Genomic DNA, 13,975 nt, shown 5'->3' on the forward strand with positions numbered 1-13,975 from the left:
CCTGACGGACACCGGATCCTACCCCGAAAGGTCGTCCAATCCACCCATTCACCAGAGGGAAAGTCTCAGCCCCTGCATACAAGGTCTTAAGCCAGTCCACAAACCCTCCAGGCAGACCATACCTCAAAAGAGTGGACCAGAGGTACTCGTGGTTAACCCGATCAAAGGCTTTTGCCTGATCCAGGGTCAGCAAGAACCCCTTCCAGAGGCCCGCCCTGCCTTGCTCCACGGCCTCTCGGACACCTAGAACAGCACTAAAAGTGCTACGGCCAGGAACGCAACAGTGCTGAACCTCCGAAAGGAGCCGGGGTGCAAACTTCACCAGCCTGTTAAAAAGTATCTTAGCCAAAATCTTCCTGTCCACATTGAGAAGTGCTATGGGACGCCAGTTCTCAATGCGTGACGGATCCTTACCCTTTGACAAAATGATCAAAGCTGACCTCCTTAATGATCTCGGCAGAGTGCCCGAGGAGAGACACTCGTTAAACACCTGAGTCAAGAGGGGGACCAAAGAGTCCCTAAAGGTCCTAAAGAACTCGGATGTTAAGCCATCCGGACCTGGCGACTTTTTGGGCCTAAGCCCATCGATCGCCAGTCTCACTTCCTCTTCTTTGATCGCTTCTGCCAAATCGCCCAGCGAGAGGTCAGCCCCTGGCTCAGGAACGGATTCAGCCAGGAAAGCCGACATCCCGTCACAATCAAGCTCCCTCCTTCCCAAGAGGTGCGAGTAGTAGGAACTGAAAACCTCCAAGATCCCTGATCTGGACCTTCTCAGGGACCCCGTACTGTCCACCAGCCCCGTCACTATCTTACTATTCACTGACATCTTACAGTTTCTGTAAGGGTCGGGCGAGCAGTACTTCCCGTAGTCCCTCTCGAAAACCAAAGATGCGTGCCTATCGTACTGACACCTCTTCAGCAAGGACTTCACTCTGGAGATCTCCTCGCGGCTACCTCCAGTCGAGACAAGATGCTCGAGTTTCCTCCTCAGGCTCTGATACAGGCGATCCCTGTTCAGGCTTCTGAGGTTCGAGAGCTGCCGGAAGAATCTCGCCACCCGATGTTTGAACATCTCCCACCACTCTGACTTAGTGTTACTTAGGCCCAGCAATGGTACCTGGCTCTGAAATAATTCCTCAAAAGAACGTCTTACAGCTTCTTCCTCAAGGAGTGACGAATTCAGCTTCCAATAACCTCTTCCCATCCGAGGAGTCTCTGTAACGTTCAGAGAAAACATAATCAAACAGTGATCGGAGAACTCCACCTCCACAACCGACAACGGTGAAGAGACGGCCTCCTCCTTCAAATAAAACCTGTCTAGCCTAGACCTGCACTGACTACCTCTAGAAAAGGTGAATCCCGTGTTGCCCGGGTTGTGCCGGATGTGGACATCCACCAGGCGAGCCTCACTCACTATCCTGTTTAACGCGACCCAGTCATAAGACAGCCGGTCTCCGGAACCTCCTCTATCACAGGATCTCGTGACATTGTTGAAATCCCCTCCGAAGACCACCTGCCGACTCGAAAATAAAAAAGGTTTGATCTTCAGGAAGAGACATTTGCGGTCCCACTTGGACTGGGGACCATAGATGTTAATGAGCCGAAGCTCTTGTGCCCCCATGGAGACATCTAGGATCAAGCATCTCCCCATTTCTAATTCGATCACTCGTCTGCATTCAACCGCTGCGGTCTTAAAAAGGACCGCCACCCCGCTATACGGCTCGGCCGCAAGAGACCAGTAGGAGGGCCCATGCCTCCACTCCCGCCTTGCTTTATGCAAGGTTGATATATCGGTCAACCTGGTCTCCTGCAAAAATAAAATGTCGGCGTCAAGTTGGCCGAGAAAATGAAAGGCCGTGTACCTTGCCGCATCTGACTTTATGCTGCAAACATTAATAGTTGCCAACGTCAACGGGATGGGTGCCGCCATCATGAATGGTTGAATTAGATAGCCTTTTTCTTCCCACCACTGACAGTCCCAACCTCTTCCTCCGATAATGACGGGTTTTTAGTGCGCTTAAGACAAACAGACTCGTCCATTCTCTCCTTACATACATTCTTGCCCCCGTCTGGTGGTCCTGGGTTAGTCGTCTCCCCAGAGGGCTTTGTATTTGCCCCCGAGAGGAAGACCCAGCCATCTCCTGAGCCGCAACCACCTTGTCCGCAACCTCCGGCCCCGGGTCCCCATTTCCCCCCTGCAGAGGGAGGTCCTGGAGAGCCCCGAACCGGTTGGAGAGATCCACCAGAGGGGGGGCGGCTGAACCCTCCAATGGCGCTTGGATCACGGCCAGAGAGTCAGAGGGGTCGCACTCCAAAGAGGCAGCTCGAGACCTGGTCCCCCTCCTACCTCTGGCCGTTTTCCTGTTACCCTTTTTCTTTTTCTGTGACCACTCCCCCTCTCCCTCATCTAGACTGTCACCAGAAGAGGGTTCCTGGGAAGACGTGGCGTCCTCTCGCTCTTCCCTTTCAAGTCTCTTGACCTCCTCACTCAATTCACTGTTTTTAGGATCCTCAGCTGCAAGTGAAGTACCTGGGTCAGAGTTTAGGGACATTACTCCCTGCCCCCTGTCCACACGGCGCTGCTCCTGCCGCCTGATGGTGGATGGCGGCAGCTTGCTCCTCACCGGTTCCCTGCCTCCCCGCCTCTACTGGTCCCTTCACCGGCAAGATTAGTCCTGGCTTTCGCTTGTCCCGCACTCGCCGCTTTCAGGACAGCATTGGCGAAGGAACGTGGAGAGCGACTGAACGGGTGACCGAGGTCACCACACAAGTTACACCTAATCCTGCGACAGGCAGCAGCAAGATGACCAAGGTCCCCACACAGTGCGCATTTCTGGGTGGTACACTGCGCACTGAAGTGTGTGGGGCTACCGCACCTGTGACAGACCTTAGGCTGCCCCCGGTAGAAAATCAAGATCCTATCCCTCCCCAAAAAGGTTGAGGAGGGGATATGGGTAATAGTGTTTCCCGAAACCTTCAGTCTCACCATGAAGGTCCAGGCTCCTGACCAGATACTATGGCCATTCAGATTCTTTTCGGGAATATTGGTGACCTCTCCGTATCGACTCACCCAGGTCGTAATGTCCATACAGGAAAGCGACTCGTTACTAGTCAAAACGGTCACTTTCCTGACTGAATCTTGGCGGGTTATTGCCAGGGGAAAGAGACCATGCCATTGGGGGCGACTCCGAGCCAGCTCATGGCAAGACCAGAAAAGCTCAAGGCCCTCCGGTCTCACGAAGCTGACATCGAAGTAGGAGGTCCCGTAGGGATGGATCAAGGCAAAGATGTCATATGCCGCAAAGCCCATCCCCAGCAGGAGCTCAACCACCTTCCACCTATCAGGACAGGCATCCTTGCTTACCCACTGGAGACGGACCACGTTCCTATGGTTACTCCTCTGCCCCGTTGTCGACAGAGACCAGACAGTCTCTGCCCCTCTATCTCGGAAGGCTGAAAGACCATGTCTCTCTATCCAGAAAGACAGATCAACCTCCCTCCCCTCTATAGTGATGGAGCTCTCCCCTCTCCTCAGGGCGTCCAGGAGCTGCTGTTGCAAGTCACCATCCCCAGGGCCACCAGACGAGGGCGCACTACTACCCCCAGCACTGACAGCTCCTGAATAGCTTTGGGCTGAAGCCCCCGCCAATGCTGGGGGGGCAGCGGGACCAGCACCTACTTTCCCCCCACCAACACCAGTGCTGCTCCCACCATTCACTTCACTACTACTCCCACCATTCGCAGGACCATTACTCCCATCATTCACTCCACTACTTCTCCCACCATTTGCTGCATCACTACTCCCACCATTCATTCCACCACTACCCCCACCATTTGCTACACCACTACTCCCACCATTCCCACTACTCCCAGCATTCATTCCACCACTACCCCCACCATTTGCTACACCACTACTCCCACCATTCCCACTACTCCCACCATTCACTCCACCACTACTCCCACCATCTGCTCCACCATTACTCCCACCATCTGCTCCACCACTACTCCCATCATTCACTACACCACTACTTCCATTCCCTTTACTTGTCACCCCATTACCTCTGCTGTTCTCTGCACCTTCCACAGTCACCTCCATTCCTTCCTCCCTTGTGTCTGGTGTCTCTGCACTCACACCTGCTGGGCCGGGGGAGGGGAGCACTTCCAGAGACTCCTTTCCCTGCAGCACCACACCCTTTTCTACCCTTTTCCCTTTGGTTGCTGCTGGCTTTCTGCAGGTCGTCTCCTGGAGCGCCCTGCCCCCCCTACTGCAGCATTTTGGTCCTTGTGCTGGGCAGACTGTTTGTTGGGCACCGCTGCCCGCCCTGCACCCACAGACTTTGGGGTCTTAGTGTCCTTTTTGGGCGCTGGGGCACACTGCCCCCCTGTCGCAGCAGTGTGCCCAGTGTTCCTCGCAGATGTGTTTTTCACATCCCTCCCGGCCCCCCCAGCCCCGGTGATAACTGGCTTAGCCGCAGAGGGCAGGGAGGGAAACTCCACAGAACTTCCTATGTCCGGCACTGTGAGTACCTCCACAGCCTCGCCCTCTGCACTGTTCCCTGCACAGATGGCAGCATCGCCGGACATACTTCTCCTCTCCCCACCTTGCCTCTGCCTCAAGCCCACTGCAGAGCCCGTGTCTTTAGGTTTGGTGGGGTTTAAACAGAAGGTGGCAGGCACAACATCAGACATTGGTACATACTTGTAACTCACCACCTCCTGTGCGGCTCCTCCGGTCTTCCTCTTCCTCCTCTTGGTCTCCTCCACTGGTTTGTTCTCACCGAAGGAAAACCGCGTCAGGTCCACTGGAAACTCCAGCAGTCGGATCTCCCTCAGCAATCCTCCTTCCTCCTCCTCCCCCAACACTCCAGCCTCTGCTGTCGGAGTCCTCTGCCCTGCAGGGAGACCACTTGGGCTCCGGCTCTGCCCCTCACTGGCTCCAGCAACTGAAACTCCAGTCACCTCTTCATCCTCCTCCTCCTCTTCACTAAGGACGCCGGTTGGCGGTTCTCCTGAGGTGTTTAACCCCTTCATTTCTGAGAACCACCGCTGGTTCTTAAACCTTTCCAGGAAGGGACCTGCGCTTTTCTCAATCCCCTCCCGGAGGAGCACTAACCTGACCACCTCGTCTCTGAGGGCTTTAAACCTCTGGGAGGTCGCGGGTCTTTCCTTGTTGGACGCCCGGTTGTTCAGGACCCAGGCCTCCCTCAGCTCCTCTTTCAGCTGGGTTAGTGCTTTGCCGGAGTCCTCGTACTCTCGCAACGTGGCGACCACTCGGGAGGAGAAGGAACTTGTGGACTCGCAAGAGCTCATCTCCCCCCAGGATCTTGCTGGGCTCTTGTTCCTGGGGCCTGGGGTGCCCCGGTCTCCCTCTCTGGGCGGGCGGTGAACAGTCTCGGGGTTGGAGTAGGTGGATGTACTCTTCCTCACCCTTCCCGATCTCCTCACTCCCTTCTGGGCCGGTTGTTGAGGCTCCTTCTCCCCCGCCAGCATAGACCAGGGGATAGGAGGCTGGGAAGCCATGCCGGCCTCCCAGTAGGCCTGCCTCTCCCTAGGGAGAAGAGAGGCAGACGACGACCCTCCTCCTGGAAGTGCTTGAGCTCAGGAGGCAGGTGCTACTCTCAGCACCACTCCTCCTGTCCTGTGTACTGTATATATACACTGCAAAGTACCAATTCTCCTGTATACAGTATATACACTGCACAGTACCTGTATATATACATATATACAGTATATATACAGTCCTGTATATATACAGTCCTGTATATATACCTGTATATATACAGTATATATAGACTGTATATATACAGTCCTGAATACAGTCCTGTATATATACACTGTACATATACACTATATATATACACAGTCCTGTATATATACACTGCACAGTCCCATTTCTCCTTTCCTGTATATACTGTATACTGCACAGTACCACTTCTCCTGTCCTGTGTATATATGACTCGCCCCCTGGGCCGTGGGGCACTCAGACCCGGGCAATAGGGAGACGATGAGGGTAGTAGTGGCGACCCGGTCCCGTGGCTCAGGGTGGTCAGACCAGTGGCAGTCTTTTAGATGTTTTAGATAATGTCCGACTACGCCACCCGTGGATTGCGGTTATTAGGAACCGCCGCTGCAGGGCAGACCGCTGGGGCCGATGATGTATGCAGCTGGGATGGTGTGACTCCCCACGGGAAGAGTGCGGCCCCAGGGCAGTGTAGTGGATGGTGGGAGTGATGGTGGTGAGAGTCCCAGTACCGGTAATGCCGGAGGAGTGAAAAAGCACACAGACAACGTACTGCAGTCCAGGGTCTTTACTCACGATTAATATCCAAGTCACTTCTGCGGGGAATGACTGCCCGAGCCGTGCTGCGTCCACCAGGTGAGGGGCTCGGTCAACCCCCAGACAGCTCAGGAGTATGGCTCAAGACCCCCTTTTGTCCTTTCTCTGGCCTGCCTCACCAGTGACCCACTTTTGTCCAGCTACCGCGGACTTGTGCGGTTAAACGTGGGCCCCGTCCTCCGCTGTCCTATATGGTGCCTTCCTAGCAGGTTTGATGAGGTGTCGCACCAATAAATGATCACGACCTCCGGTCTTTGGCTGAGGGTTGTTTCTCCTCCACCAACTTGGGATCTGGTACCCTTAATCTGCCTGACCCTGCACCCTGGATTCTCGTGGGTTCTTAGGGTCCCTTCCACCTTCTTGTTCCTGAGCCCTTCTGTTTCTCTCTCTCTCTCTTCTTCTCCTTTTCTGTTCCTTTCTCGTGGAGCTGGGATGAGACGTAATCTCAGCTCCACTTCACCTCCTCTCTCTCTCTCTCCACTCTCCTCCTCGGCCTCTCACTAGGCCCACTCTGGAGTAGAGCTCCTACAGAGCCTCTACTCCCTGTCTTCTCTTCTCTGGACAGAACCTAGATCTAAGATGGTGCCCACCTTTTATACCTCCCTCTAGCCATGAGCCCAGGGGACCAGCAACCAATGAGCTCCTATCTACGCTCAGGAACCAACCCCTATCTGCCCCTACAGCACTGGGTGTTCCACCCCCCTCCCCACTCCAGACAGGGACATAGTTGGTCGTGCCTGCACTTCTGTCTAGTGGGAGCACCGCTGAGCTGTCCCTCGGAAATGGGGTGTGTGTGCTGTATGCAGCTAACTGAGCCCTGGTCCATACTCCATCCTTACCCGGGAGTGGAATATCACACCTCTGGTCTGAGGTGCAATACCCCTGTAGCGGCCGAACCCTCGGGGCGCTACATATACACTGCACAGTACCAATTCTCCTGTACATATACACTGCACAGTACCACTTCTCCTGTATATATACACTGCACAGTCCCACTTCTCCTGTCCTGTATGTATATACTGCACAGTACCACTTCTCCTGTCGTGTAAATATACACTGCACAGTACCACTTCTTGTTTCCTGTATATATACACTGCACAGCACCACTCCTCCTGTCCTGTATATATACACTGCACAGTACCACTTCTCCTTTCCTGTATATATATACTGCACAGTACCACTTCTCCTGTCCTGTGTATATACACTGCACAGTACCACTTCTCCTGTATATATACACTGCACAGTCCCACTTCTCCTTTCCTATATATATATACTGCACAGTACCACTTCTCCTGTCGTGTAAATATACACTGCACAGTACCACTTCTTGTTTCCTGTATATATACACTGCACAGCACCACTCCTCCTGTCCTGTATATATACACTGCACAGTATCACTTCTCCTTTCCTGCACAGTACCACTTCTCCTGTCCTGTGTATATACACTGCACAGTACCACTTCTCCTGTTTATATACACTGCACAGTCCCACTTCTCCTTTCCTGTATATATATATACTGCACAGCACCACTTCTCCTGTCGTGTATATATACACTGCACAGTACCACTTCTTGTTTCCTGTATATACATATACACTGCACAGTACCACTTTTTGTGTCCTGTTGTCGTGAGGCAACATTAGACTTTGGTTGGGTTAATATTGGTTTTTTATTTTCAATATTCCTATGATAAAATAAGAATAAATATTGGAAAACTAATTTAAACATCCCAAGTATCCCCTATCCTGAGAACTTTCCAATCACTGGGGGTCCGTCCACTGAGACCCCCATAATCCCGAGATCCAGAGCTCTGAAGAGCACCATGTTAGTGGGGCTATGGTGGATCATACACACTGCTGCACTATTCACATGTGGCTCATCAAATAACTCCTTAAAGGGAGTGATGAGGGGCACGACTAAGTAAAGCCAAATTTACTGATCTGGGGTAATGAGTGTTACAGTATGTGGGCTGGTGGGGTTTGTCTTGCAGGGCTGCTTTTTTGTCCCAGTCCGGCCCTGGTTTACAGAGATCAAATGGAGTTTTTTAAATTAATTTTCTCATTGTAATATTAATAGAATTCATATGAAATGAAGTGAAATATGTTGCAAAAGTTATTTTTATTATTGAAAAAAATATAAGATACTGATATTCAACTGTGAACTGGATACAAGGCACAAGATAAATGCATGAATACAGTGCAGGTTGGATTACTTTGCCTTATTTCGGCTTTGTGGAATTAAGTTCATAAAATAAGCACCTAAAAGAAGAAATCACACTAACAAATGACGCACCCCCTGGGCCATATTCTTTAGGGGAATACCCGGAGCCGGATCAGATGGGGGTTGTAGTCTCCGAGTGGCTGTGACCCGGTCCGTGCCCAGGGTGTCAAGCTCAGAGTATGTGGCAGTCCTACAGATGTTACAAAGTTCGTTATGTCGACTACGCCACCCGTTGGATTGCGGTCACTACGGCCGCCGCTGCAGCAGGGTCCGCTGAGGCTGATGGTGTTGGTGCAGCTTTAGATAGTATAACCCCCAACGGGAGGGGTATGGCCTCAGGGGGTCAGGTGCAGAGGATGGGGGTTGTGGTGGTGCAGCGTAGATGATTAAAGACAGAGTCGGGTTGTGCAGTTCAGGGTGTTTACTTACTGCAGATATTCCGGTCACTCCGGCCTTGAGTGACCACCCGAGCCGTGCTGCGTCCACCAGGTCCTGGATTCAGCCAACCCCCAAGCAAGTCCGGAGCGTGTCCCTGAGCCCTCCTTCTTGTCCTTTCTTCTGGCCGTCCCCACCAGGGATCCACCTAGGTCCAGCTCCCTCGGGCCTTCTGTTGGGAGACCCTTGGCCTTGGGTTCCCTGACCCTACACGTGGTTTGCCTTCAGGGTGGATTTAGTGGGTGGCCGTGGCAGATCCTGCCCACGGCCCCCGGTCTCTGGCTGAGGTGTGCTTTAGCCCCCACCAGTTTGGGATCCGGTACCCTATTGCCAACTCTTCACCCTAGGTTTGTATATGGGTTCTCAGAGTTCCTTTTTGTTTCCCCCTCTGGGTCTCTCTTTCTCTCTTCTCTCACTCTTGCTCTGGGGCTGCTCTGCTCTCTTCCTCTGACTTCTCACAGACTGACCGACTGTGGCAGACTGACTGACTGTGGCAGACTGACCCTGATCTTAGATGGTGCCCACCTTAAATACTCCCTCTATGTGTGAGCTCAGGTGACCAGCACCCAATGAGCTCCTATCTTTACCCAGGCTGCTCCCCCTATCTGCCCCTACACTACTGGGATGTACCACCCCCCTCCCACTCCAGCCAGGAACAGACTCGGTCGTACCTGCACATTTCTAAGTGGGAGTACCGTTGGTCTGTTCCTCGGAAATGGGATGTGTGTAGTGCATGCAGCTTTCTGAGCTCAGTTCCACACTCCATCCTTACCCGGGAGTGGAATATCACACCTCTGGGTTGAGGTGCAATACCCCTGTAGCAGCCGAACCCTCAGGGTGCTACATTCCCCCCTGGTAAATCACAGCACGTCCTCGGGCTGTAAGATATAAAACATCATCCAAACATACAATTTTTTTTTTTCATAAACAACATAATAAAACATATAAAACATATATTAGCAGCATCATAAAACTTTTTCAAAAATAGCATTCTCGTCTTCTGGTTCCTCCTCCGGACACTGTGCAACGTGTGCCCGGGAAAAGTGCAACAGTTTCTCTTAGAAAAAATGGTTTTCCTATAAAACCGGTAGGGGGCGCTTTAGGAAGCGCAACTATTTACAAGGGGTAGTAGGGCCGCTCTCAGTCCTCGGCCAGCTAATGGGAATAGGGATGACCGCTCTCAGTCCTCGGTCAGTGGGATTAAGGGAAATACGGGTAACAGTTCAATTCTCTGGTCCCAACGGGGACTATATTAGCAACAGTTCACTGTGCCCCGACGGGCAACTATATACAGCTTGTACTCTGCTGTACTTAACGACGACGTCCTCCTGCTCTTTCTTTGTGGTTACCTTTAGCTTCAGACCCGTCCGGGTCCTCTTGCTCTTCCTCACACCGCAGCTCCTCCTCCGTCAGGCGATGCACATGGAGGGCGTAGGGTCCTTTGGCACACTTGTGCCGGGTGAAGGTGACCTCGTCCCCTATATACAGGTCACGTCCTCTGTGTCCCTCCGGTAGGTGGGACTCAACGTCTCTCCTGGTCACGAAGACGTCGCCTGGGGTGCGGTGATCTCGGATGAAGCCCCACCCGTGCTGCATATTAAACTTGATCACAGTCCCGGTGGAAGGGGGACCATGAGCTGCACGGGGACTCCTCCTGGCCCGGCTCTTCTGCTCCGCGCTCTTTATTTGGGCTTGTTGTTCCCGGACCCGCCTCTCTCTCCGCTCCCTCTCAAAGACCTCGAGCTGCTGGCGGCAGCACTCTGCACGCTCCGCTGCGGCTGCCCGAGTCTCCTGAGTGAACCCCATGAGGTCTTCTCCGGTGGGGTCCCACTCAAACTGTGCCTCCTCTAGCGGGGGCGAGGTCCTTTTTACGGGCTTTGGAACCGGAATCAGGGGCTCGTCTAGGGGTCTCTCTTTCCGGAGTCGGGGATGGTGAAACTCCGGTGGCCATATAAAGGGCTGCCCATCCGGGCACGTATGTTGGGCGAACAGATCTTCTCCCAGATGCGGCACTCTTGGTTTTATGGGCGCGGTGGTGGTGGCGCCCGGGTTGCCCAGGCCTTGCGGCCAGGCCTGGGGCACCTGGAAAGTGAAGGGCACCGTAAGGACGGCGGCGCCCTGGGCTACTTGGCCCTGCGACCAGGCCGGTGGCTCCGCGGAGGTAGGGGGCGCTGTTGGTATTGCGGCGCCCGGGGGTACTAGGCCTTGCGACCAGGCTGGTGGTACTTCCTGCTTGGTCACGCTCGGGGTCGAGGCGTGTGACGTCACAGGGGTCGCGGCTCCCGTTTGAGGCCTAGTCTGCGGCGGTGACGTTGCAGCGACGGGCACGGCAGGGGATACTTCGGGCTCTGCGACGGGGAGCTGGGGCAGGTACGCGGTTTCCCGGTTTGGGGTAGAAACGTCCCCTTTACCTGCCTCCTTTCGTTCGGCTCCCTTCTCGGCGCCGTCTCCGGCCTTCAGTCCTCCTGCGCCATCCTCAGAGGCGGTCTGTCTCCTCGTCTCGGGTGGCGTGCTCCGCTGACGGGTTCTTGTCTGCTGGGCCATCTCACGGCTCCACTCCGCCAACGTCTCCCGCTGCACCCGGGCCATCCTCCGTGCGAGGCCCTCCAGCGCGGTCTGTGCACACTCCCGATCTCGGGGGAGCTGTGCCAGGACCTCCACTAAGCCTAGTGGGGTCGTTGCTTCTAGCAGGCTCCTGACCAACGGGTCGGTGCTGCTCTGCTCTCCTTTCGTTGTCTCCAGCAGGCTCCTGGCCAGCGGGCCGGTGCTGCTCTGCTCTTCTTCCATCTCCGGGTAAGCTTCTTCTGGACTCTCCTCCAGACGTCTTGTCTCCGGGTGCGCTCTCTCCAGACTGCTCCAGGCGACACCCATCTTTGCTCTCTCCTTCTCAGTCCTCCCACCTCGAGGGCGGTCCCGGGGCCACTTGGTGATTGTCAGCTCCAGGGGCAGTTCTTTCACGCTGACAGACACCTCTAGCATCACAGTCTCTGTTGGTGGGGGCGGTTTCCACTTTTGGCGCCATTTTCGGTCCTGGCCCACGATGGGAGGTGGCCTCTTGCCACCCTCTGGCACGCCCATAATGGCGTCCGCTCCCCCAAGGCGGGAAATCTTCGGAAATGGCGGGAATCGTCTCCCAGTGGCGGGAAACTCTGCAGATGGCGGGAAAAAGCTGTTAATGGCGGACAACCGGCGGGAATCGATCTGTGATGGAGTCCGATGGCGGGGACCCTCCGGAACCGGCAGGAGACTTCTTTTTGAGGTAAACTCGTTCTTTTCTTCAGGCACGCAGTACCCGGTTGTTGTGGGCACGTAATCCTGCCGACTACGCCAAAGTCGACGCACCCCCTGGGCCATATTCTTTAGGGGAATACCCGGAGCCGGATCAGATGGGGGTTGTAGTCTCCGAGTGGCTGTGACCCGGTCCGTGCCCAGGGTGTCAAGCTCAGAGTATGTGGCAGTCCTACAGATGTTACAAAGTTCGTTATGTCGACTACGCCACCCGTTGGATTGCGGTCACTACGGCCGCCGCTGCAGCAGGGTCCGCTGAGGCTGATGGTGTTGGTGCAGCTTTAGATAGTATAACCCCCAACGGGAGGGGTATGGCCTCAGGGGGTCAGGTGCAGAGGATGGGGGTTGTGGTGGTGCAGCGTAGATGATTAAAGACAGAGTCGGGTTGTGCAGTTCAGGGTGTTTACTTACTGCAGATATTCCGGTCACTCCGGCCTTGAGTGACCACCCGAGCCGTGCTGCGTCCACCAGGTCCTGGATTCAGCCAACCCCCAAGCAAGTCCGGAGCGTGTCCCTGAGCCCTCCTTCTTGTCCTTTCTTCTGGCCGTCCCCACCAGGGATCCACCTAGGTCCAGCTCCCTCGGGCCTTCTGTTGGGAGACCCTTGGCCTTGGGTTCCCTGACCCTACACGTGGTTTGCCTTCAGGGTGGATTTAGTGGGTGGCCGTGGCAGATCCTGCCCACGGCCCCCGGTCTCTGGCTGAGGTGTGCTTTAGCCCCCACCAGTTTGGGATCCGGTACCCTATTGCCAACTCTTCACCCTAGGTTTGTATATGGGTTCTCAGAGTTCCTTTTTGTTTCCCCCTCTGGGTCTCTCTTTCTCTCTTCTCTCACTCTTGCTCTGGGGCTGCTCTGCTCTCTTCCTCTGACTTCTCACAGACTGACCGACTGTGGCAGACTGACTGACTGTGGCAGACTGACCCTGATCTTAGATGGTGCCCACCTTAAATTCTCCCTCTATGTGTGAGCTCAGGTGACCAGCACCCAATGAGCTCCTATCTTTACCCAGGCTGCTCCCCCTATCTGCCCCTACACTACTGGGATGTACCACCCCCCTCCCACTCCAGCCAGGAACAGACTCGGTCGTACCTGCACATTTCTAAGTGGGAGTACCGTTGGTCTGTTCCTCGGAAATGGGATGTGTGTAGTGCATGCAGCTTTCTGAGCTCAGTTCCACACTCCATCCTTACCCGGGAGTGGAATATCACACCTCTGGGTTGAGGTGCAATACCCCTGTAGCAGCCGAACCCTCAGGGTGCTACACAAACATGTGATGGGGCATCTCCTTAATGTCCAAAAGTGATCTGGTTTCCCAATAGTATATATTTTCAACCAGTTTATTTTTTAGAGAAATAACTAATGCCTGATCCTTCTTCTGGAGGGATTGAAATGCCAGATCCTTCATTTTGATCAATTTTTGTGTGCCAGATCCTTCTTCTGGAGGGATTGAAATGCCAGATTCTTCATTTTGATCAATTATTTTGTGCCAGATCCTTCTTCTGGAGGGATGACAATACCAGATCTTTCATCTTGACCGATTATAGTGCCAGATCCTTCTTCTGGAGTGATGATTATGCCAGATCGTTCATCTTGACCAATTGTTGCACCAGATCCTTCTTCTGGAGTGATGACAATGCCAGATCCTTCATCTTGACCAACTATTGCGCCAGATCCTTCTTCTGGAGTGATGACAATGCC

The sequence above is a fragment of the Phyllobates terribilis genome, unplaced genomic scaffold, assembly GCF_046119375.1.
Source record: "Phyllobates terribilis strain yellow unplaced genomic scaffold, ASM4611937v1 Scaffold_244__1_contigs__length_2968133, whole genome shotgun sequence".
Classification (NCBI taxonomy): domain Eukaryota; kingdom Metazoa; phylum Chordata; class Amphibia; order Anura; family Dendrobatidae; genus Phyllobates; species Phyllobates terribilis.